The sequence below is a fragment of the Sus scrofa genome, chromosome 4, assembly GCF_054392235.1.
Source record: "Sus scrofa isolate SSC_HxYL_T2T_F1_AM1 chromosome 4, Sscrofa_HxYL_maternal_Yorkshire_Landrace_v2.0, whole genome shotgun sequence".
Lineage (NCBI taxonomy): Eukaryota > Metazoa > Chordata > Mammalia > Artiodactyla > Suidae > Sus > Sus scrofa.
Window position 1 is genome coordinate 131,703,308 of NC_139386.1, and position 25,208 is coordinate 131,728,515.

The 25,208-nt window shown below is 47.1% G+C and overlaps 2 long non-coding RNA genes across 6 annotated transcripts in view; one reads left to right on the plus strand and one right to left on the minus strand.

The window, feature by feature from the left end:
- The window catches only part of LOC102158810 (uncharacterized), a 349,547-nt gene extending 329,281 nt beyond the window's left edge, over positions 1-20,266 (plus strand). For 2 of the 5 annotated variants that reach the window (XR_002343784.2, XR_014844844.1), the window contains one exon: positions 8,522-9,190. This is a non-coding gene — a long non-coding RNA (uncharacterized LOC102158810). Of the gene's footprint in view, positions 1-67; positions 4,100-8,521; positions 9,191-9,658; positions 10,419-18,706 lie in introns of those variants that run through there. The other 3 variants (XR_014844843.1, XR_014844842.1, XR_014844845.1) reach the window with 3 other exon arrangements.
- The window catches only part of LOC110260385 (uncharacterized), an 88,647-nt gene that overhangs the window by 1,987 nt on the left and 61,452 nt on the right, over positions 1-25,208 (minus strand). The window lies entirely within an intron of this gene.

Sequence of the window (25,208 nt, forward strand, 5' to 3'; positions counted from 1 at the left end):
CAGATTTTAACCTGGGCTTCTCTGCTTACCAGCTGGGTGATTTTGAACAAACCTAACTTCTCTACAGGTCAGTTTCCTCAGCTGCAGAGGGTAATAATCCCTCAGTAAGATCCACTATGAAGTAAATGAGATCTTTCTGGAAAGCTCTTCACAGGGTTCCTAGGACGCGGCATACCCTGCTTGAAATGACTGTCATCGGATTGTTCGCACATCACTTATTGGCACAGCCATCTTCCTGTATTGCCAACCACGCTCTGAGCATGTGTCAAGAATATCTGGCCAGCATTACGCTTTACCCTGTTTCGTGAAGTCATCCTTTGAACGATTCATTCATTCATTCCTTCAAGACCTAGCCACTCCATGATTGGCTGGGCTCTGTGCTAGATTCTACAGGGAGGAAAGGCTCTCCATGGGTTTTGCCTTATCAGAGAGAGGGCTGAAGCATCCAAGAGGACTTGTTCCAGATAACCTTTCGATTCCTGTGTGAGCTGGATTGCCTGTGATTCTAAGGCACCTACCACTCAATGGACAGAAAAGTGGGGGCCCAAGGACCACTGCACAGGCCGGGAACCACCTCTCAGGGGCTCAGGCAAGGGCAGAACTAGTGCCTGCTTTCAGGACCCTCCATTCCCCTCCAAGCCCCCATTTCCTAAAAACATAACGACAGTCCCTCTGCTTGGCACACCGCCTTGGAGTCTGCTGGGCACTGTCACACTCGGCATCTCAAATGATCCTTCCACCACAACTGCACAAGACAAGGATCCTTATCTTTGTCTGACGATGAGGAAACGGAGGCTCTGAGTGACTGGATCCTCCAAGATCCCATAGAGGCGGTGCCAAAATTCCTGCAAATCAAGCCTAAGAGCTAGGTTGGGAGTTCGGGATTCTAGAGGCAAGCGCTCCTGCAAGTCAGAGTGATCCTTCTTGACTTGGAAAGGCTTCCTCTCACACCCAGTCTGCCGGGGGCTGGGGAGGGGGGGGAGAGGAAGAGACGCTCACCTGCCATCCACTTGAGCCGAACCACCCCGGTAAAAGCACACCCCGTGTCAAGAGAAAACCTGAGTTCCAGACTCTGCCGCGGATCATCTGCCCACAAGAATATGGGGTTTTCTTTCAGGCCATCAGGGACACATGCCCCAGAGGCCAGGCAGCCCTGTCCCTTCTCCCCGCCGGCTCCGGTCCCTGGGCTGTGAGTGTGTGTGCTGGCCTGGGTGAGGTGCACCCCCTCCTAGCAGACACGGCTGAGCCCCCGGGAAGGGCTGAGTGAGCAGCCAGTCCCTCCTCTGCCGGGGATCCTCTGTCTGCGCTGCAGTGGCAGCGCTCTGAGCGGGAGCGGAGCCGGCCGGCGCCAGCAGCTCGCAGGCCTGCCCCTACCTTTGTGATGAGCGCTGGCATAATTCAAAGAGAAAGAGCAAAAACTCACCCCAAGGTATGGAAAGCCGGGGCGCTCGCGGCGCAAGAGGTCTGTGTGTTCCCCGCCGCATGACAACCTCGGCGTCGCCGCCTCGTGCACGTGACCCCGGAAGGACCAGGCCCCCCTTCCCGAAGGGCGCCCACGCGGGCCTCTTCTTTTATCATGTCACAAGACGGCACACCGCGCTTGTCCCACTGTACCTTGCGAGAAGCTGATATTCCAATGATGTTATTAAAAAGTGGCACCTTTCGCCACACTGCGAGAAAAGCTTTCCAGTGGGGGCCAAGGAGACTGCGATACGTTTTCCCCCAGGAGCTCACTTCAGCCACAGCCTTTGATGTATGGTGACACTTCCCCCCACTCCCTGATAGACACACACACACACACACACACACACACACACGCATTTCCTAGCTGACTTGGGTAAGGAAGTTAAGGGACTCGTTCAAGGTCACACAGAGGGACAAGGAGGTCAAGTCACCTACCCAGGGGCAGAAAGCACTCGGCCCAGCGCTTCTTGGCTCTCGGCCCTTCTCCCTGACCTCTGCTCATCCAGCATCTCACCTCCTTTTCAGCTGAATACGTGTGTAATGCACACCAGAAATGCCACTGCAGTTCTGTGCACCCCTTATCAACAGCGGCTTTTAGCTATAACAAGAATGCTGTTAACTCCTACTCCCGATGGGGAGTTCCCAGTTCAGGGGTGTGGGTTTTTATTTTTGCTTTCCTGGAGCTCAAATCCATGCCCAGCTCAGCAGCACACCCCGGTCCGTGTGCCGAGGCAAGCCTTGTCTGAAGGAGCACACGTTCCTTGTTCTAGGCTGGCTCCCCTCCTGGCCTGTCCCGCAGCCTCGGGGTCATTGCTCAGTCTCCGTGAGGCCCAGCTGCGGGGGAAGTAGCTCGGAAATGATAAGACCTTACCTGCCAACTTCGAGAGGATAGTATAGGAAACAAATAAGCGTGTGGCTTTTAAAGCTTTGAGATAACTAGAAGGAAAAGGAACTTTTTCTGTCTAGAGCAATCTTGAAACAGCGGGGCCAGTCGTGTGGCCTTGGGAAGTTCTTTACTTTCTGAGTGTGTGTAAAATGGGAACGGGAACCTCATGGGGCGGAGGGAGGGGTGGGGAGAGTTGAAGCAGAGTCCGTTGAAAGCTCCGGGCAGAGCCCCCGGCCTGAGGAAGGTGGCGGTGGGCTGTTGGCCCCTGTTCCTCTCACCCCTGCCCGGTGCTGGCGGCGCAGAGACCCCAAGATTCTTCCAGGGAGTTTCAGGGCTCACTCGTCCCTGAGCACCCAGCATCTGGATCTGGATGTTCCATATTTTAGGAATATTTATAAACATCTATGGAGTTCCCACTGTGGCTCAGCGGTACCTGATTAGTATCCATGAGGACTCGGGTTCAACCCTGGGCCTCGCTCAGTGGGTTAAAGATCCCACATTGCTGTGAGCTGTGGTGTAGGTTGCAGACGTGCCTCAGATCTGGTGGTGGTATGGTTGTGGTGTAGGCCGGTGGCTGTGGCTCCGATTGGACCCCTAGCCTGGGAACCTCCAGGTGCCGCAGGTGCAGCCCTAAAATAAATAAGTAAATAAATACTTAGATATCTATGGCTCTGAATGAATAGAAAATGGAAACTTTCAAATACTCTGTTTCGTTTCAAGAATGTATAGTAACATTTGATACTGTCGATGGACCTGGCTTCCTGATTGGGAACAGAAGGGTGAATTTATCAGTTTTCTTCAGATTGGAACCATTAGGTGGTAATTTGTGCACTGAACTCACAGATTGGCCTAGGATGATCCAGCTCCAGCAGCACTGTTCTTCACACAAAACAAATCTGACTTCTTATCTGGCCCAACTCAAACCCGTCTCACAGCAGGACTCCACCTAGACAAGTGAACGCGTGGGGACAATTCCCTCGTGAGGTTACCACATGTCTAGTCAGAACCGGCTCATAATTTAACAGCCAATTTCTAAAATAACTGTCAAATTGAGCCGGCTAATGGCTTTGGTCTCCATCTATCCGTCACACGAGAAGAGGGGGGAACGGCTCTCAAAGGTGCAAGGAAGGCGTGGACCAAGGACACCCTGAATGAGAGGACATTTGGCACCGCGGGTGACAGCACGCTTTTACAAAGTCCATTTTTATATTACTGTTCCTGGCATTTTTAGAAAGTGGTTCTGGATGGATTTGTTTTTCAGGGTATTTGATTGTACAGACATCATTATTTTTAATATTACTCGGAGTTGTCAAACATGAGTCTTTGCATGAGATTCACCCCTAAATTAGCTTCAGATACTCTGGAATTAAAAAGTAAATAAATAAAACCATTGTCCCAGGTAAGACTGAAGCCAAAGGGTTGAATACAGAATGTGGCAAAAAGCAAGCGGGAAAATACCCTCCAGCTCTGAGAACTTCTGCTTGAATATCTTCTTCCTCCTCTTTCCTGAGAAATTAATGAACAGACAACCCTGAAACTTCAAAGCAGTGATACCCTGCGTTGGGAATTACAGCCTCCATCTTGGTTGTTTAAAAATGAGCACACATGGAAATGATGTATCAGCACATCTTTTCAAGTTTGAGTGTTTTGGGGTTTTTTGTTGAAAATTAATCAACGACCCTCCAGTTATTTATGGCTTAGTAAGTGTATAAGAAAAAAGAAATAGTTCTCTCTTAAAAAAAAAAAAAACCCACCAAAACCCAAAATGTTTATTCGTCAGAGTAAAACATGATGAGCAAAAATTATAACTGGACGGGGATGAAAAGCCAGCATCCTTGATCCCGACTTTGTTCCGCTTTGCAAGGAGGAGTTTTTTGTTTTTCCCTCCTGAACCTGTCTGTGGCTGTATCAGGCGTTAAAGGTATCTTTCCTACCTCCTAGCATGTTGCGGATATGGTCAAATGGGAGTGCCTGGGTCTGACTTGCCTCTCTCTTCGACATTGTGTGTACCAGACGGGCCACGAGTGTGATGGTGACATGGTGTATTGATGCTGAAGCCAGATGGCCCAGGCTTGTAGACTGTGGGACCCTGACTAATTTACCAACTTGTTATGCTGCCTATAAAGGCGAGTCACAGTAGCCTACCTTGTGTGCTAGCTGTGAGGATGGAGCCAGCTAAGACACCAAACAGTGCCAGGTTCAGAGCAACCCCTCAAAAATGGCAGCTGTGATGGCAGCCAGATTTGCTTGCTCCGAAACTGTGCCTGGAGGCTGATGGCACCTACTCTCGGCTTTTTCCATCTCCTCTTTGTCCATATATAATTGAATGTGGCGCTAGAAGCCAGGTTAAACATTTTCTCTCTAGCTGCTCTTTCCTCCAAAGCACGCATACTTCAAAGGCTATAACTGGCCTTCCGGAAATTTCGCTTTCAAAACTTGCAGTGAACCCGGTCACTTTCTCACTGGGCGTCTCCCGGGCTCCGATGCCTGTGGCCCCTTTCTGACTGATGAGCTTGTGTCTGAGCGCCACCGCCTTTGAGGGAACCTCCAGCACAAAAAGACTTGGCTTCAGGAGGGATCTGACTGGCCAGTTGATCTGTTAAATAATATGCCAAATACTGAGGCAATAACGAGGAGGAGAAAATTACATTCACACTTCTTTATTGGTGCCATTAACAGTGTTTTGTCATCCAGCTGATGAAGCGACGCCATCTCCCCCAAAGCATCACACCATGCCAGACTACCTGCACCTTGAGCAACCCTTCACCCCGCGGCCCCGGCCGCTGCAGGTTGCAGTGGGGGCGGGGGGGGGGGGGGGGAGAGCCAGGACCAGAGGGGGCAGCGCGAGGAGGCACAGGTTTAGAGATGCTGGACGACTGGGCTGCTTTCCATACAACTCGGCTTCCGTCAAAGCCATTTCCATACTGGTGGCATCAGAGCCCCCGCCCCGGAGGTCAGGAGACCCCTCTCGGAGCCAGGCTGCAGCTCAGCCCACTCAGTCGCCTGTCTTTCATCGTGTGCCCTGCTTGTCTGCTGACACCTTAGCGAGAACGGACCTCGTCTCCCCCTGCGCTCCTGAAAGCAGTGCCTTCTTTCCAGGATCGCGCAAACTGGGGCAGGAGAGGCCCTCCCCCAGCTCGCTCCCCTCCCCCACCATCTTTCCCGGCCGAACCTCAGTTCTCCCTCCCTCCTCGCCCTTTACCCCCTCCCGCTGGCCTGCCTTTCTCAGAAGCTCTCTCGAATTTTCGTTTGTTTCAACAATGGATGGTTGTCTAGACGGAGAATGTCTTAGTCCCCAGAATATCAGAGACTTTTATCAAATATAAGTGGATCTAAATGACTCCCCTGTTTAGGACACATCCTATTCAGGGTTAAAATCCAAAGTCTTACCACGCCTTGCAGGGCCCTACCAGATGACCTTCAGCCTCATTGCTTTTGCTCTGTGTCCACTCTCAACATCCCAGCCACTGGGGTCTCCCTTCCATTACTAGCAAGGCGCCTGAGCCAAGCACACCCAACCTTCCCAACAACCCTACGAGGTCAGAACTATTTTATACGTGAGCAAACTGAGGCACAGAGAGGTAAGATACAGTTAGTAAGGGACTGATCCAGGATTTAAATCCAGGACATCCAGCCCCAGGTCCCCCACTCCTGATCACCACATGGTCCCACCTCTCCCCATCATGCCAAGCATGCCAGGCTCTTTCCTGCCTCAGGATGTGGGCACCTGCTGTGCTTCCATCTCTTACGCTTTTCCCCTGGCCCTTCTACTGAATAACGTCCCTCCATCTCTTGGGTTTGAGCTGAGCTGTTACTTCAGAGAAACCCTTCCAGAGCTACCAGCATCGCCAAGGTCGGTCTCACTCAATCGCCACTGGCATTCTCCGTCCTAGCTCGCTGTTCTTTCTTTTCCCATGGCTTTCACCATTTGTTAATATACATTTCTAAGATTTGGTACACATTTATATTACTTGTTCAAAAATATCTGCTGTCCTTTCTCCCAGGCACCTCTCTATTGGGGGGATTAAGCTTCCCTACCCTGTTGATATCAAGTTTGGTCATGTGACTTGTTGGGGCAGGAAATGTGCTCTGAGAGGAAAAAAAAAAAAAAATCCTGGCGCTGTTGTGTGGCTCGACCAGACCATGGCCCTTCTCCCGTCTGACAAGGGGGCGTATCTCAGATAGAAGCTGCTCTTTGAGCCTTAGTCCATCCAAAAGAGAGAGGGTGGGAGGTAGAGCCGCAATGGACCCAACATGTCTTTGCTGCTGTAACTCACTGGACTTGGAGGTTATTTGTTATCTCAGCATAATTTAGCTGAGATTGACCAATCCATGTGTTAATTGCTATTTTTCTCCCCAACACACTGTCCATTTCATGGAATCAGAGACTGCATCTGTATCATTTTATGCTCTTTGCTCTGCATCTGGCAAAGGGCCCCACCCATTTAAGGACTCAACAAATATTTGTTGAAGGAATAAAAGTATCATGAATAGACACATGACCCAGCATCGGAAGGCTGTCTTGTGGTCTGGGTTGTTTATCGTGCAGAGCAAGCTGCTTTTTGTAAAGCGAGCTGGCGCTGACTCTGCTCTCCGCTGGACACCACCGCTGGTCACCCTCCACGCCTCTCCCCTCACTACCTCCCAGCAGATGCTCTGTTTTGACACTGCTTTTAATATGCATGCAGTTGCTATGTACGTTTCCATTCCTAGGAGAAAAGTCCCGTTATAACTATGGAGCTTCCATAGAAAAAGACAAAGAATTCTCTTAAATGTCATGTTTTTCAGTCGAGATCAGCTTGTCCCCAAATGGCTAAGGAACTTAAAAGGTCCTAGCGTAGCTTTGGGTCTGTTTGCGCTTCATTCAGTAAAGCTCGAGTGAAATACATGCGTTGCGGGACGATGTTACTGCGTAGAGTTTGAAAACTGAAGGAAATGCACCCAGTTTCTCTGAGGCAAAAGAGGTTTTTCCCTGTCATCAGTGATCCCTAACTTCCATAGGTGGATACATGGGCGCTTTGTTTTTCGCTACAAAGGATGTGCTAAATAAAGATCCTGCGTAGCGGAGGATATGCATTCAAAGAAAGAGCTTCCCCCGTGAACGTGGTCCAGGCGCTCTGTCCCATTCGTGGCGTCCCTGGATGCCAGCTGCAGTGCAGGGCTCTGGGGTCACCCTGGTCGCTCTGGGTGAGCGTCGGGACCATGTCCAATTTGTGTCTGTCCTCCTGGCCCCTCGCCGAGTGCCTGACACGTAGCAGAGGGGGGCGGTGCATGTTTGTTAAGTGCATCCATGTTTTCTTGAAATAAATGAGAAATTGGAAACACGGGGAAGATGTGGGGTCCCTTCTCCTTGACCTGTCTTCCCCAGAATTTGGGATCCGGTGTTGGCCAACATACGGCCTCCCTTCCTCCTCAGAGCCTCCTTCTGGCCAAGGCCTGGCTTCTGATTTTCCAGAGCGGGAGCCCCCTTCTAGCTCTGCTGGGCCACCAGCCTGCCCTGAACTTGGGCCTCACTTGCCAAATGGGCCTGTGGTCACTGCCAGGCCTGACATCCCTGTCCTGTCTGTGAAACACCCGGCCTTGGAAGGACCGTCTCTCACTATTGCTTCTTACTTCCCAGTCTTCAGAGCCGAATGAGCACGGGGCCAATTAGCTGGGTTATTGTGCCCGCGTACAAGCTTATTCCTAATGAGATCGTGCCTGGGTTCGTACTCGAGCAATTAACCCCCAAATGGAATAATTGCTGTAGAAAGAATGCAGCGTAAATTGTTCTGAAGCGCATCCTTCCTGCTCACCGACTCCCCTTGGGCTACGGCAGGAAAGAAGCTGTGGGCTGTGGGCTGGCCACTTTCTCCTGGACCTCTGCGTGGTCCCTGCCACGTGGTCCTCTGAGCATCTCCATAACAGGCTCCCAGCTGCCTGAAGGTCACTGTGGCCTGCTGTCAGGTCGCTCCCCTGACCTCCGACATTGCAGCTCCTGTGGATTTGGCAACAACCTCCCCCGGCACCTATGGGCCACCGATAGGTCACTCAGGGTCGACATGCACAAACAGAACCACCACCCCAGGAACAGGTAGGAAAGGGGGCCAAGAAATTCGTTGGTTTCTTTTCTGTCTTCATAAGATAACAGCATCTGGGTGCACAAACTTATCTGCTTTTTTCTATTTGCAGAACTTACGAGTACGGGGGTAAGAGAGAGAAAGGCCTGCGAATATAACCCCCAGTGAGTCAAGCTGCATTTCGTACAGCACGAACGGAGCCAACGGCGAGAATTTTCTGTTACTACATTTGTTAAAGTGCTTCCTAGGTATTTAAACTCGAGTATGCTTTTACAGTTTGAAGTAATTGGCCTATTTTGAATACCTGGCACCACACACACACTGTACTTTCTGCCCTTCCTCTCCCCCTGCTAAATGCTTCCTGGCACGCTGACAGCCCGGCTGTGCTCAGCATCGGAGGCGGCACACGACAGGTGCAACAGACCACAGGTAGCGTGATAGGACATTTACTTGTCGTGGGACCTCTAGGTGAGCAGACCTGCCTTCGGGGACCCAAGACTGTGTTTTTGACCTGGCACCCAATTCAGGGATGGATAAAAGGTTTGTCCGCCAGTGAGGAGGCCTTGACAATACAGCAGAGTGGCAGAAAGCTCCATCTCAGGGGCAGGCCCGTTGCATGAAAACTCCTGCTCCATAGCTACGTGCCTGTCTGAGCCTCTGTTCCTTCAGCTGGAAAATGAAGGCATCCCTACCTCACGTTCCATTCTGTGGAATAATGGAACCAAGTATATGAAGTGTCTCCCATGGTGCCTGGCACATGGTAGACATACAGCGAGCATTGGTAAGTGTACGGAGTAAAATTATTAACAGCCTCGACTATGAGGATGCTGAGTCTTACCACCAGCTAAATGTGCACATTTTTAAAAATGTACTTCTTGCTCAAAACAATTTACTTACATGAAAAATATTCATGATAAACACAACAAATGTATGACAGCCATAATGGCTCAACTAGAGTTGGATAGCTGTGGTTCTGCTTCTATCAGGCTTATTAAATGTTACCCCAGACCATCCTCCTCTGTAGAAGATGCTAAATTGCTGCCTGCGATGGACTGAATTATGCCCCCTCCAAATCCCTATGTTGAAGCCCCAAGCCTCCCTGGGCTGGTATTTGGAGATGGGACCTTTGGGAGGTGAGCAGTATTAGATGAGGTCATGAGGCTGGGGCCTTAGGAAAAGAGGATTAGTGGCCATATAAGAAGGGACCTCAAAGCACGTTCTCTCTCTCTCTCTCCCTCTCCCCTGTGAGGACACAGCAAGAGGATAGCTGCAGCCATCTGCGAGCCAGGAAGAGAGGCTGCACCAGGAACCAGATTGGCCGGCACGTTGACCTTGGACTTTTCAGCCTCCAAGATCAGGCTGAGAAAATACATTCTGCGGTTTAGAGCCACCTGGTCTATGGCATTTATTATGGCAGCCCAAATGGAGTTAAGCCCTTTCTGCAAGCTTATACTGCTCTAACACAGCAACAGTTACGCTGGATTTGAATAGTATGCTTGTTTATGTTCTCCCGCACACTATGAGCCACTTTACGGGCAAGGACTCTATCTTTTTTTCTCTGAACACTCCCGTGTTTATAAATGTTCCATAGACTTCTGCTGGGTGACAAATGAATTCAACCCCTTCCTTCCAGCCTAACTAGACGCCACTGGGTGAGGAGGCCAGGAGTGCGTCACACAACCCAGAGGGAGACACCTGTGCTCCTTGAGTTGTTCTCAAGGTCAGTGGCTGCCACTTGGTGGCCTTGAAGACACGAGGTGGTTGAAATCATCGCCATAGCCTGCTGGGTGAGGCACGAGAAAGTGAACGGAGTGGGAAAGGAAGTTTCGCCTAAAGCAGAGTCTGTGTGTGATTAACCAGAGAACTCTTCTGTGGTTGATTTGCGTGCTGGAATAATTCCTAATTTTCTGCTCTAATAGAGAGTCTTCTATGGGAACAATGGAATAAGTAAAAAACATTATTTGAGGGCAATATTCTGGTCTGAAAAAATACATTCAGGAGGAAAAGTATTATGTGGATATACTTGAGTATCTATTATCTATTTAGTACCAACTCAAATTGTAATAAGGTTTTATATCGCAAGATTCTCCAGGTATTTCACATGTATTATTACATGTATTATTTTGCAATGAACTTCAAAAGTACACAGGCCAAGTATAGATGTGGTAGACACCATACTATATTGTCTGCCCAGCTTTTCTTGCCTGTTTGGGGGAACATTTCTCTGTTATGTTATAGAGCATTCTTTGCACCTAATCTTAAGGTTCTGGGAGGGGGTTCTAACTTTAGAGCCCCATTCCCCTGGCCACAGAAGGGCACATGACCCAAGACAGGCCAATCAGAGCTCTTCTCCAGAACTGTTTCCATGGAAACTAAGGAAAGAGAGCAACTTTTTATCTGGTGGTAGAGTTGGAAAAAACTAGGTAGGTAGGGGTTTCCTGGGGCCATAAGTCTCATCTCCTAGGAAACTACACTTGGAGAAAAGACAGCCAATGTATTCAGAGATGCAAAGTTAAGCAATGTCTTGAACCGTCAGCTCTCTTGTGGTTGTAAGTGACAGAAACTCGACTCAAAACATCTTAGGAAAATCAGAGGATTCAGTGACTTCTCTTACCCAACTGGAAAGAATTTTCATGTAATTGAGTCCCCAAAATGACCCAAACTGAGGACTCAGGTGTAACTACTGAGGCCCAGAGAAGCGAAGTGAATCATGCAAATTAGAAAAGAGAAAATGAACATGACATTAAATGAATACTTACTATATGCCAAGAAATAATTTTTATGCTTGGTATACTTTCTTACTAAAAAGGTATCATTTTCCCCAATTTACAGGTAGAAATGAAGGTTACAAAGCTAATACAGCAAAGCTGGGACCTGAACCCTAGCCTGTCTTGTTCCAAATCCTATGATCTATCCCTATGTTACAAAGCCTGAAGGCACCCAGTAAATAAGTAACAAAGCCAGATTTCCCAAGTATTGGGAAGCTTCTCTCTCCACTGCATGTTGCTGCCTGTCCCTCAATCTTGAGGCAAAAGTCTAGACAGATTTTTATAATTTACACATATGTTAAAATATATTATCCAGCCTTCATCATATTTAGAAGTATAAAAATATAATTTTATGACTTTAAAAAATACTTCAATACCTAATGTTTAAATAAGTAAACATTTAAGTACTTCCTCAGTTAACATAACATTTCATACTCCTGGGTAAGGGATTGGCTGCACAAAGTATTGATGCTGAAATAGAAACCCAACTCATCACTCCCAGGTCCTGCCAAGTATGATGCAAATTTAACATCAGAAAAAGCTCCGTTTGGAACTTTGGCCGAGCCTTTGGTCGAGTTACTGTGACAGCATGCAGTTCCTTCTGGTGAGAACCAATGAACCAACTAAGAAAGGGAGGCTAGAGAAGGAAATAGAACTCCAAGGAAAAACGTGGAGCGTAGAATGGACAGTGAGGAGGAATAGCCCAAAGAGGCTGTGATCCAGGCAAAATAACAGCAAGTGAAATCAACGGAGTCACATATGAAGCGTGGACATCCTGGAACAAAGGAGGAGCTAGACAAAAGCTCGAAAGAAGGAGAAAAATACTGAGCTGACAAAGGGATCAAAGTTAGTGAAACAGAGAGTCAATCGTTGGTTTTCATCGAGGGAGAAGGAAGTCCTCCAGGGAAGACAGTGACCAAATCATTGTTTACTGCTTTGAAACGCAGTTTTGCTTTGGGGAAGCAATTCCAGGAAAGCCAATGTACCCTCCAAACGTGCTTAATTGCATTTCCTGGCACACGCCATCAGGTGGAGGAGGCAAGTGGGACACGCTGCAAAGAACTCCTTGCAACTGCATTCCAATGACTCCACTCAGTTGATAAAGAAACTGCACAAAACCTGAGTTATATAAAGAAGGTCAGCACTGGAAGCTGTAAATAAAAATGGCAGAAAAATGGAGAATAATATCTAAGAAAATGAGGTTGGAGCCATGAGAGCAAAGTAAAAGGAAACATGGAGAAGCATTTATCAATTGAAGGTGAATTTTTCCAGCTGAAAATTGAAATCAAAATCTTTTTGGGGTTTGGGCAAAAAAAGAGGCCCAGGGACTGGATCTGGGGCCAGAAAAGAGAGAGAACAGACCAAGCAGGACCCTGACAGCAGCAGTAAGGATTTTAACGTGTACCCTAAGATCAGTTGGAAGCCACGAATGACCTTGGGGGAGGAGAGGATGGTGGGATGGAGGAGTGAAATAAGGAAATTTGCATTTTGGAAAGACGGCTCTGGATGGAGGGTGGATTAGAAGAACGGATTAGAAGATGACTAATCCGTTCTGGATGCCAAGAGACCAGAGAGAAGGGTACCCCACCCGGTCTGGATGAGAGGTGATGGCTACTTGGACTAAGGTGATGACAGTGAAGGAGAGAAGCAGGATCTGAGAACTATTCAAGAGGTAAAATAGATAAGGCTGCCTGAGGCCATGGATATGGACAGTGGGAGAGAAGGTGGGGAGGATGAAGGACCAATGATGTTATTAGAATGGGCTTGTCACCTTGTAATCGCGGGACTCTCTAGGTTGCAATGGACACAAATTCTAACTCAAAGTGGCTTAGCAATCAAGGAAAAGCTATTGGCTCCTTTAACTGAAAAGTTGAGTGCTACATCTAAGTCCAGGTACCGCTTTGTCAGAGGCTGAAATGAAGCTGTGGGATCCCACCGCTTCCCAGTTCTTGGTTCTACCCCCCGCCCCTCTGTGCTGGCGTTATTCTCAACTCCCACAGGGTGGTGCAAAGAGAGCCTGTTCCGTATCAACAAACCTAAAGACAAAGAGAATGGTTCCTTCTGCAGGAGACAACCACACAGCCTTGGATCCATTCTCAATACAGCAGCATGAGAAAGGGCAGGGGCGGGGGCATGTCCCCAAAGGAAACGCAGGGTACCACTCTCAAAGCAAGGCCAGACGGATGCTGGTGGCCATTCATTTCACATTTCCACTTCATTGTAGACAGATGCTTCTCTCTTTGAAAACACAATTAAGGGAAATCTTTGAAATGATTTGGATTTGCATTATTGGATTCTTGACAAGGAATAATTAAGTTACATGAATAAAACAAATGCAGTGTACAGTTGATACTCCAAATACTTGTAGTTACGGTGTGTATCCAACTACGTGGGCAGAGGCGGAGAGCAAAGCCAGCGGACCTGGCTTGGATCACAGGGCTATTGCTTACCTACAGCTGTGATCACTTACAGGTTACAGACTGCTGATTCCAGGCAGCAGGTCATGGCTGTTGCTTATGTCTCCACTGCACAGCAGCAGTGTAGCAGCGCACACTTTGCCGGCTTACATCGTGCCTCTGCCATTTACTAGCTGTGTGGCCTGAAGCAAGTTACTCAACCTCTCTGTGCTTCATTTTCTTTATCTGTAAAATGGGAATATCTGTAGTACCCCTTTACCCAGTCTGACAAGGATTAAATGAGTTCATATGTGTACTAGGGCATAAGAAGTGCTTCATCTATATAGTTTTACTTTTTATTGAATTATAGCTGATTTACAATGTTGGGGTAACGTCTGCTGCACAACAGAGTGTTTCAGTTACAGCTAACACACATCCATTCTTTTTCAGATCCTTTTCCCATATCGATTTTCACAGAATATTGGGTACAGATCCCTATGTTACACAGCAGGTCCCTGTTGATCAAATGTGCTAACTTCCTGAATCTCAGTTTACTTATCTGCAGAAAATAAAATTGTGGGCCAGGACCCACAATTTCTGAGGATGTTAGATTATTTGTAGAGCTCCCCACCCAGAGCTTTGCATAAAGCAGACATTCGATAAATGTACTTCCCTTTTCTCCCTTCAAAGACTAGATTACTATTCGGTTAGTAAGTATCGCAATAGGTCCAAATGCCGTTCCCATCCCGCTCTTTGCTGCTCTTGGCTCCTTCAGCATTTCACCATGGCCCTCCTCATCACCAGACCACAGACTCCCCACTGCACACCTAGCAGCATGCACACCCACTGCGCACACCCGCTGGCACCCGGGAGCTGCACGATAAAGAGCTGCCAAGCAAGTAAATGATTATTCGGTCCCTCACTTCCGTGCACTGGGTCCACCCCATCGCGTCTTTGGATATTAAGACAGCCTCAGCAAAATGGACAACTCGTGATCCAGACAATTCTTCTCTTTCTGCGTAAAAATTCCATTATAGAAAAATAAGTGAGCAGGGCTGTAAGCAGCTGTCACTTCCTGTAGACATGTGCAAGCACAAAGCCCCGTGTGACGGGCACCGTTCTCGGGATGTGCCGGGTTACACTCTGTCAAATGGAATATGTTAGGAAAAGAAGCGTTAGCCCACAACTTTAAAGTTACAAGTAGGTATTTTGCAGACAGAAAAATAAGAAAAAAAAAAAGAGAGAGAGAGAGAGAGGTGTACTTGCAAAAAACAAACAACTCTTTGCTTTCAGCGTTTTAACTTAAGATAGGACTGATCTCAGTCCGAACCATTTGTACCAGAAGAAATTTCAGGATCTCTCTCATCATCCGAATCCGCTTCCATTATTTCTGCTGTCCTGGGCCGTAAATGTCAGTATTTGATCAAATAATGGCAGGTCTTCCATGCCATTCCATTCAGGTATCCCCAGTTTATCTATAATGATTTTCCTCTTGTCAGCTCATTTCTTAAACCTTTGCTGAATCTGGTTTCAGTGGCGCTATAAACAATCATCATTGCATTGTAAAACTGGAAACTCTCTGCTAAAATAGTGTTTTGATCCAGGTTGCCATAGTAATAAGTGTACGCGCCCCTCTTTGGAGGCCTTGTTATATGAAGTATCTGTGATTTGCTCAGAATGGCCCCAGTTCATCTGTCAAAATGGGTTTTTCCTTTTTTAAAATAATGATCTAGAAAATCCCACAGCGGCCACAAATATTTTACAGCCATAACGAGGAGCATTGGAGTAGTCAAGCTGTATAAATCTATGCCTTTATTACATTAGAATAAATCAGGTTTCTTAGGTATATTACACAGGCCAGCGTAAGCCTCATTGTAGGTCTGCTGTTCAACAAGGGTGCGGCTGTTTATAATGAAAAGAGAATTATTAAGCGTGACTTCAAAAATGCATCATATGTCAGTTCATGTTGAGAGACCCTGGAGCAAAAAAAATGGAAATTACCTCTTATTTCTATCAAAATACTGCAAACAGCTATTCGGGTTCAAACTTAGTTACAATTAGAATGTGACGAGCAATGATTTTTTTGAACAGCACGAAATTGTACATTCCATTCACGTTTGGGTTGAAATTATTCGTTGGCAGGAGGGGGAAAAAAATGAGAAATCCTGCACATTTATCAGTGTCACCATGAAAAAAAACCAGATGATGGTACGTAATTTGAAATAAAAATGTTCCAGTCAGTTACAGTAATTTGATACAAGAACTATGATATTTTTTTCCTGCAGGAACGAGGGTAAACAAACACTATATCAACAAACCAGCAATAGAATCCACAGAAAGGTGTAAGATCATTTTTCATCTAAGACAAATGGTTAAGTTGGTTACTTTCTGGAAGTCACTACCAGCTACAGAGTTATTTTATGTAATGCGCTGCTGGCTACTGACTCATAATGTCTGATGTGGGAATATTAAAAACATCAGCGGGCAAACGAATGGGAAGAATCCATCTGTATTCAATGAATTCTAATTAAAAAGTAATTACGGCACAACGAGGTAGCTGCCAACTGTACTCCCTTTTCCCACCCACAAGCCCCACACACAGAGGATTGGTCTTCTGCTGTTTGTATCTGGCTAAACAAGCAGAAAGCCAGGCAGGAACCAGACGCACATTTCCTTGCATTTTTCAGGTGACTGAGTCTTAAACAACTGCAGCCCCAGAAGGCGGCCAGGGCAGAGGTGGTGCAGACCCTGTGTTATAATTGACCTGGGCTTTGAGATTTCTCTGTCATGATGTATCCCAGAGTGTTGCATGATGGGAAGACCCTTGTTATCCTCCACCAGCCGAGCCAAACGCACAAGATCAAGTAGGTCTGGGACTTGGGAAGAAAGGCAAGAAATATTGACAGATAAGTAACCACTCCAGGAGATGACAGACAGCTGGAGCTGTGTCGGGACTCTCAGGATTCAGATGTAATCCTTTAACCTCATGCTCACACTCTGTAATCTCTCAATGAGATGGAAGAGAGGAAGGAAAAAAGCAAATTGCTTAATCAAAGCCCTTAATGTGTGACCAGGATTAGTGACTACGACGGAATGACAACCTGCAGGTCTAAGAAGGCTTCATAACCTAGCCTTGGTACTAATGAAGTCGTATCTGCAGGGCTGAGAAGGAGGAAGAGGGGAGCTGGCATGTTCGCTGGCACGGCAGCCTTCCTCTCGGAGCAAACAGGCATTCACGACTGTAGGCTGACCACCAGCACGCTGCCCCCGGCTGCCGGGAGGAAGGGCTACCGCCGGCCTTTCTTCCGGTTGGCAAAGCTCCCGTTTCACCCACAGTCCATAAACTCGCCTTCACTGAACAGGAAACATAACAGGTGTCAGCGGGGCTTCCAGCTGAGGAGGAAGAGGCGGCTCCTGCCTCGGTGGGTCACCCTGGCGGCCCTGAGAGAGATCTGGGTTCTTGTTCAGACCGGAAGTGCGCGCAGGCCAAGGTGGCCCTTGTCAATTCCCGTGAAGATGGAGGGGCGCCCCCCGGATCTGCAGGGCACCCTCGGAGAGTTTTTGTATTAACCTCCACAAAGGCTGGACGGGGCCTTGGTTACTCCACCACACCCCCAGGCAGCCTGGGTCCTGACGCGCGATCCAGTGTCACCAGGACCATGGTGACGGAGCGAGAACATTCTCCCGGAAAAGCAGTGAACGTTAGGGACTTTGCTTGCCTTCTCCCCATTACCAGACATGAAATAAGCAACCTCAGATTCCCGACGCCACCCTGCCGGGCCGGGCCGGGCGGAGGGCATGAAGAATATAGGTTTATGGGGTCCGCGGGCGACCCCTCCCCCACTGCCTCTCTGGTTTTGCATCAGGTGTCTATCCCTGTATAACAAATGTACCCAAAAGGTAGCAGCTCGACGCCGAGCGACCCTTTATCATCTAGGTCCACAGGTGTCACACAACGTCCAGCTTGGAACGTCCCCCGCTTGTGGCCCACAGACTCTCTCTAGAAAGTTAGAGTTACTGCTTCAGCCTGAGCTGAGCGTAGACAGGACAGAGCTCTTTCTGAATCCAGCAGACCAGCCACACCTACCCACGCCTCTCTACCTCCCAACAACCAGTTCACCAGCATCAGTCCTCATGGCATCTGCCGAAATAACCAAAGGCCTCCTGCCTACGCAATACTACCGGTTGCAGCCAGCGTGATCCTGCCCTCCCTGTTCAGGCGTCTCCCACCTAGCCCCGGGGCTGGCCTAGGTGAGCAAGCGCACACCACAGTGACAGCGTGCCTGCCCTGATGGCTGTGAGAGACACTCCTGTCCCTGTCTTGTCTTTGCTCTCCTCCTCTCTCCAGTCCCCTTGCTCCAGGAGACACCAGCTGCCATGTCCGGAGCCTCAGAAAGAGAGAGGTCCAGGGCACGAGAAACTCAGACTTCCGGCCAACAGCCAGTGAGGACTAAGAACTGTGCCCAGCAGCCACGTGAGTGAGCCGTCTTGGAAGCAGATCCCCAACCTTTGGCAGATGCAGCCCTGACCCCAGCTTGACTACGTGTCATGAGAGATCCTGAGCCAGAACCACTTGCTAAGCCACTCTGCTTCTCAGGAAGTGTTGCATTTTATTGCTTTAGCCGAGAGTCGGGGGAGGGATGCTGCTTCAAAAAGTCTGTTGAGAGGACAGAGGTAGAAGACCATGAGCAGACAGGTCCCTTATCACATGCAAGACTCTCTTTAGAGGGAAAACATCCCTGGAAGCTTGAGTCCTGCCATTATGCAAATGTATGCTAATAAATCAGGGACGTTCATCAGCAATGTTGGGTGTCTCTAGTCGAATTTTCAGACGGGTAAGGTTACCCTACATAGTTATTAATCTGCAGGACATCCTCTGGTCAGACTAAGATAATTTAAATGACCCAGCTCTTGTCCCATCAAAGACTCCCATCAAAGCCATATATTCCAGTAACAACCTAGCAGACACTCTGGGTTCACTGACTCCTTTGCTGAGCCAGCCTTCAATGTATCCACCTCTTATTTTGCCTCTGACTCTCCCTTTTTAATCCCTCCTACATCTCTCTTGCTTTTCCCCTCCTTTGCCCCAAGAACCAACATCTGACCTCTCGTCCCACCTTTTCTCTTTTCCAGACTTCGTTCTCCTTCCAGCTGGAGCATCTTCTCACTCGGACATCCCTTGGAACGACCTGTTTGTGAGCTGCCTCAATGGATCACTGATGGAGGAAAACCACTTCCCATTTTTTCTTTGTGCTTCTAATACCTAGAATAGTATCTGGCACATAGAAGGCGCTTAATGTTTAGACTGAATTGAATTATTGCCATATTACTGACTTGGGGCATCATTGCCAAAGCACTCCTCGCTTTGAGGAAATTCTTACTAATGTTCTAACTACCAGCTGGCAGAGAGCCATTCATTTCTCTATTATTCAGTTTGAAGACCTGGTATGTGCACTGGATGCTGGCTTTGCAGTGATGAACAAAACCACAGGAACTTTGGCCCATGAAACTTAGAGTCTAGTTTATCTAAAAGGTATTTAGTAAAAGTTAGTAGGTGATATAATGATATATGATAATTGCCTTCAAAGATATAAAGAGCTATCTCACAAGAGAGGCTAAACTGAAATGTAGAGGACAGATCTGGGTTCCATGAGTGGCAGTTACCAGGACACATTTCAACTCGGGTGAAATAAGGGCATTTTAGTACCAGGATTGTTGATCCCCAGGAAGGAATCAGCTGGGGAAGGAAGGAGCTTCCCAGCACTAAAAGTCTGAGGACTTTGTATGAACAGCTGTACGAATAACGACACCAACAGAGAGCACTCTGTATGAATAACAACAGCAGCAATAATGGGGGCTAGCATTTATAAGGGTCTTGCTCCAAACCTGGCACGTACAGCACTCTAGGAGGGTATGCCTGTCATTGTCATTGAGGAAACTGAGGCTCAAGTCAAGTCTTGAAGTCAGAGCTGGGCAGTCTAGCTCTGGTCCTGTGCACTGGACCCCTTACTCCTGTGCCTCTCTCTTGAAATCCTGCTGTGACTGGGAGGTGAGAAATGCATCCCCCCCCCCTTTTTTTTTTTTGCTTTTTAGGGCTGTGCCTACAGCACATGGAGGTTCCCAGGCTAGGAGTTGAATCAGAGCTGCAGCTACTAGCCTACGCTGCAGCCACAGCAACTCAGGATCCAAGCTATATCTGCAGCCTACACCACAGCTCACAGCAATGCTGGATCCTTAACTCACTGAGCGAGGCCAGGGATGAAACCCACATCCTCATGGAGACTAGTTGGATTCCTTTCCACTGTGCCACAACGGGAACTCCCACATTCTCTTCTAATGCTGTGATTTTTCTGATGCCGTCATTCTCTCTATGGTCATGTACCCAAAGATGCCAATTGCTCAAGAACCAAGAGCTTGGACCCAGAATGTGTAGTTCCACTGTATAACTAGGTTAATGGTAAGAAAGCCCTCCTGCAGCAGTGCTCGATCGGCCCCTCCCCACCCCAGGAGCAGCAGCAACCCATACCTGCAGTTCACCTACTGGGGCCATCGCTTCTTAAGGCTAAACCCCTGTTGAAACACAGAGCCTTGAGAGGGGCTACACTTTAAGGTGATGATAGGTCAAGAAACCCTTTCACAGAAGAAAGTATTGAAAGAATTGGATGTGCTTTGGTGAAACAAAGAAAGAAAAAATGAACGAACAACAAAGGGAGAAGTGTCTTCAAATATTTGAAGAATTATTACAAAGGCACAGAAGTTCGCTTGCTGCTGTTTCTGCCAAAGGCACCATGGGAACCAAAGTGAAAAGTGTCAGGGGCAGCTGATACTTAAGAAAGGGCTTGCTGACAACTGGCACTACCAGCTGTTGGGTGGATGTCCTGGGGACGTTGTGGATGCCCCTTCACTAGAGATTTCAGCAGCGACACTAGAGAAGAGATCTCTCTCTTGCTAAGAGTTCTTCCAGTCCTACACTCTATTGTTACCTGGATAGTGGTCTATAACTTTGTGCAGGTATTAATAGCTGTTTGCGTGACTTTAAAAATTTATTAAAAGATAATGAAAAAGTAAAAATCACCTGTGATACCATCACTTAAAGATGAATCGAAGCAAGATGCAAAGGGCTTGGCCCCTCTAATGCTGCTCTCCATCATTGATAGCTGGGTTAAATTCATCAAAAGGCAAAGGCAAGCGGTTGATGATTAATGAGAGTTAACAGTTAAAAGGACTATATGACATGGTGTTGATATATATGTGTGTATATACTCTGTCATTAATAGAATTATGTGTACAAATATATATGCACAATTTTAGAGCTGACTGATTCAAATCCTGCTGTGAACTACATCTGAGCCAACATTAAGAATGAAAATTAGCTTTTTAAAAGAAAATTTCATAGCGGGATCAAGATGGTGGAGGAGTAAGACACAGTGCTCACCTTCTCCCACAAACACATTTTAAAAAAAAAACAACCCCATCTACATGTAGAACGATTCACACAGAACATCTACTGAACACTGGTGGAAGACCTTACACCTCCAAAAAGGGCAAGAAACCCTCCACATAACTGGGTAGAACAGAAGGAAAAAGAGAGCGAGAGAAGGAATCAGGATAGGACTAGCACTCCCGAGAGGGAACTGTGAAAGAGGAAAGGAACCCACACTCTGGGAAGCCACCTAACCAACAGAGAGATCAGCTGAGACAGAGGGACCTCAAAGTCTCAAAGAAAAGCACAGCAGCTGGACTGAGGAGGGCAAAGCAGAGAGAGAGCTGCACAGACCATCGGTCTCACTGCCCCCACACACCACAGCCTGAGATGCTTGGGCAGGAGCTGGGTGCTGAGACTCAGGCTCCGGAGGTCAGTTCCAGGCAGAACACTAGGCTTGGCTGTGGGGAGACAGCCTGAGGGGCTAAGGAGCAGTGCTCCATGGGCTGGGGAGTAGAACACCACAGCCGAGGGAACCTGGGAGGAGGTCTGGCCTGCAGGAGAAGCAAGGTGCCATTGCTGGGGAGGGTGAGAGGAGGAGGGGCAGATCACCATAGGAATCTCTTTCCCTGCACACACACAGACTCAGAAGGAGGGGCACCATTTGTGCAGGCTACAGGCAGCCAGACACCTCCTATGCAAACTAAGCGCAGCAGGGGACTAAGAGGCTAAGGCACCTCTTGCATGGTTTACAGGCAGCAGGGACAAACCACAGCAGTCATCTCAGGCACCAGAGGTGGGCATAGTCCATCACCTCTAGGGGTCCATGAACAGGCACTACCTGTGGCCCCAGTCACCTCAGAGGCTGGCACACAGGAGGGAACTGCAACTGAGCACCACCCGTTGTTGCTCTCACTCCCCTGGGAATGCACACACCCTGCTGCTGCCACCAACAAATGCTCTAGGTGCCCCCTACACCAGCCTGAAGATCACTGTCATTTCCCAGGGCCTTGCAACTAGGAGCATCCTGCACCACTTTCTCTCAGGTCCTTGCCAGTGTCAAGGGCCCAGCAACCAGGCACTGGCTACTAGCCCTGCCCATTGCCTCCATCTTCCTGGAAGCATGCACATTGCCCTAAAAATAAATAATAAGCCCTCACAAAATGCCCAGGGGCAGTTCCACATATAAATAGCCCTCCAAGACTACAGTATTTGTTTTCCCTAAACTCACAGAATAAGAAAAATATAAGCAAAATGATGAAGCTCAGGAACCATTCCCAGGTAAAAGAACAGGAGAATTCACCTGAAGAAGCAAACAATGAAATAGACCTCTGCAGTCTAACAGACACTGAGTTCAAAAAGGAGATAGTGAAAATACTGAAGGAGTTAAGAGCAAATATGAAGGAATTTAGAGCACATATACAGTAATACACATTACCTTAGAAAGGACCTAGAAAATATAAGGAGGAACCAAGAAAAATCAGAAAATTCACTTGCAGAGATACTAGCTGAGTTAATGGCACTTAAGAGCAGAATGAATAATGCAGAGGAATGAATTAGTGACTTGGAAGATAGAATAATGGAAATCACCCAATCAGGACAGCAGACAGAAAACCAAATGAAAGAACATGAAAGCAATATAAGAGATCTATGGGATAATATAAAGCAGGCCAATCTATGCATAATGGGGATTCCAGAAGGAGAAGAAAAAGAAAAGGGGATTGAAAATATATTTGGAGATGGGATTAAGATGGCAGAGTAGAAGGATTGGAGCTCACCTTCTCTCATAAAAACAACAAATTCAACCAACTGCTAAATAACCTTCAACCAAATAGAAGGCAAACTATCAAAAAAGATGTCCTACTCCAGAAGACAAAGAAGAGTCCACATCAAGATGGTAGTAGGGGCAATTACATGATATATGCAACCCCGTACCCACCAGGTGGGTGGCCCACAGACTGGAAAGTAACTACATCACAGAGGCTCATCTACAGGAGTGAGAGTTCTGAGCTCTCCATCAGGTTCCCATGCCTGGTGATCTGGCACTAGGAGAAGGAGACCCTGGAGCATTTGGCATGCTCCCTTATCTGATAAGCAAACCAAATCCAACAATACATTAAAAGGATTGTACATCATGATCAAGTGGGATTTATCCCAGGAATGCAAGAATTCTTCAATATCCAGAAATCAATCAGTGTGATACACCATATTATTGTTTGGCCTGAGCTTCTCAAATCTGATGGGTAGGGGCAGACTTTTGCAAAATGGCCACGTCTAGAGAAGTTCACACTGATGGTTATTCCTAAGACCTTTGCCTCCAATGTCCTTCCCCCACAATGAGCCACAGTCACACTCTGTTTTCCCAGGATCCTCCAAGAACCACAGTCAGGTCTGACCCAGATTCCTATGGAGTCTCTGATTTGTCCTGGGACCCAGTATACATGGAAGCCTATGTGTGCCTTACAAGAATGGAGTCTCTGTTTCCCCCAGTCCTGTGGGGCTCCTGCACACAAGCCCTGCTGGCCAAACAATAATCTGGGTGGGAACACAGCCCTACCCATCAGCAAACAGACTGCCTAAAGACCACCCGGGCACACAGCCACATCTAATCTCATCCAGAGAAAATGTCCCACCCACCAGAGGGACAAGAATCACCTCCACCTACCAGTGGGCAGGCACCAGTCCCTTCCATCAGGAAGCCTGCAGCTATCCCTGTACCAATTTCATCCACAAGGCAGTGGAAGTGCAGATATCAGAAGCAAAAGAGGCTGTAACTATTGTCTGCAAATAGGATACCACACTAAAAATCCATACAAAATGAAAAGGCAGAGAATCATGACTCAGATAAGGGAGCAAGAAAAAAACCCAGTAAAAACAGTTAAGTGATCTGGAGATTACCAACTTCCATGAAAAAGACCTTAGACTGATGATAGAAAAGGTGATTCAAGGTCTTGGAAATAAATTGGAGGCAAAGATTGATAAACTACAAGAAAAACTGAGTAAAGAAACAGAAGATTTAAGGATTAAGCAACAGAGAGGAAAAAATACAATAATTGAAATAAATTCAGTAGAAGCAACCAACGGCAGAATTCTGGAGGCAGAAGAACGAGTAAGTGAGGAGCAGGACAGACTAATAGAAATTGCTGATGCAGGACATAAAAGAGACAAAAGGTTGAAAAGAAATGAAGACAGTCTAAGATAATTCTTGGATAATGTTAAATGTACCAACATCCATATTATAGGGGTGCCAGAAGAAAAAGAAAAGAGAAAGGGCCAGAGAAAATATTTGAAGGGATAATAGCTGGAAACTTCCCTAACATGGAAAAGGAATCATTCACTCAAATCCAGGAAGCACAAAGAGTACTATATAAAATAAACCCAAGGAAGAACACCCTGAGACACATAGTAATCAAACTGACAAAAATTAAAGACAGAGAAATATTGAAAGCAGCTGGGGAAAATAAACACATAACATACAAGGGAACCCCAATAAGAAACTCTAGAGACCAGAAGGGAGTGGAATGATATACTTAGAGCGATGAAAGGAAAAAAACTCCAACCAAGATCACTCTACCCAGCAGGGCTCTCATTCAGATGTGAAGGAGAAATCAAAAGCTTTACAGATAAGCAAAAGCTAAGATAATTCAGCACCACTAAACCACATTTACTACAAATACTAAAGGAACCTCTCTAGGTGAAAAAGGCCACAACTAGAAGCAAAAATATTACAAGTAACAAGGCTCATAAGTTAAGGCATACATATATTAAAGGCAGGAAATCATCCACGCACAAATATGTTATCAAAATCAGAAATCGTGAGGAGGGTACAAATGCAGGACACTGGAAATGCACTTGCAATTAAGAGACCAACAACTTAAAACTATCATATATATAGACTCCTATATAAAAGCTTCAGGGTAATTGCAAACCAAAAATCTATAATAGATAACACACGCAAATAAGAAAAAGCAATCCAAATACAGCACTAAAGATAGTCATCAAACCACAAGAGAAGAAAACAAGAGAAGAAGGGAAGAAAAAGACCAACAAAAACAAATCCAAAAGAGTTAATAAAAAGGCAATAAGAACATATATATCAATAATCACCTTAAATGTAAATGGACTAAAAGCCCAACCAAGAGAAATAGACTGGTTGAATGGATACAAAAACAAGACACGTATATATGCTGTCTTCAAGAGATCCACTTCAGT